Here is a 1,411-nt window from a genome sequence, read left to right as displayed (position 1 = left end):
GCTATCACCGCTTGCGTTGTATGTGTCAGGTACTTAAGCCTCTTCTACTTCATTAGATGACAGTTGTTATTATCGTCGCTTGCGTTGTATGTAAGGTACTTAGCCTTTTCTACTTCATTAGATGACAGTTGTTACTACCGCCGCTTGCGTTGTATGTAAAGTACTTAGCCTTTTCTACTTCATTAGATGACAGTTGTTACTATCTCCGCTTGCGTTGTATGTAAGGTACTTAGCCTTTCTACTTCATTAGATGACAGTTGTAACTATCGCCGCTTGCGTTGTATGTAAGGTACTTAGCCTTTTCTACTTCATTAGATGACAGTTGTTACTATTGCTGCTTGCGTTGTATGTGTAAGTTACTTAGCCTATTCTACTTCATTAGATAACAGTTGTTACTATCGCCGCTTGCGTTGTATGTAAGGTATTTAGCCTTTTCTACTTCATTAGATAACAGTTGTTACTATCGCCGCTTGCGTTGTATGTAAAGTACTTAGCCTAGTCTACTTCATTAGAATACAGATGTTAGTATCGCCGCTTGCGTTGTATGTGTAAGTCACTTAGCCTTTTCTACTTCATTAGATGACAGTTGCTACTATCACCGCTTGCGTTGTATGTGTCAGGTACTTAAGCCTCTTCTACTTCATTAGATGACAGTTGTTGCTATCGCCGCTTGCGTTGTATGTAAGGTATTTAGCCTATTCTACTTCATTAGATGACAGTTGTTACTATCACCGCTTGCGTTGTATGTGTCAGGTACTTAGCCTTTTCTACTTCATTAGATGACAGTTATTACTATCGCCGCTTGCGTTGTATGTAAAGTACTTAGCCTAGTCTACTTCCTTAGAATACAGTTGTTACTATCGCCGATTGCGTTGTATGTAAGGTACTTAGCCTTTTCTACTTCATTAGATGACAGTTGTTACTATCTCCGCTTGCGTTGTATGTAAGGTACTTAGCCTTTCTACTTCATTTGATGACAGTTGTTACTATCGCCGCTTCGTAATAATAAAAAACACCCGAGGTGAGCTAAGACTAGAAACCCTCCTGGATGGATGCCCGCAGAATCAGTCTAACGCCCTTATGTACAGGGATGTAGTGGCTCGAAGGTACAACGGTCAAGTTTAACTTATAAAACTAAACAACACACACAGGACGAGTGCAACTGATATAAACAAATAACACACACACCTGTGGACAGGACGAGTTCAACAATTAAAAACAAATAACACACACACAAAATACACACACCTGTGGACAAGACGAGTGCAACTAATGAAACAAATAACACACACACACAACACACACACCTGTGGACAGGTCGAGTGCAACAATACAAACAATACACACACACACAACACACACTCCTGTGGACAGGACGAGTGACAACTAACTACTAACAATACCACACACG

The sequence above is a fragment of the Sphaeroforma arctica genome, assembly GCF_001186125.1.
Source record: "Sphaeroforma arctica JP610 unplaced genomic scaffold supercont1.1975, whole genome shotgun sequence".
NCBI lineage: Eukaryota > Ichthyosporea > Ichthyophonida > Sphaeroforma > Sphaeroforma arctica.
This window is presented reverse-complemented; position numbering follows the sequence as displayed.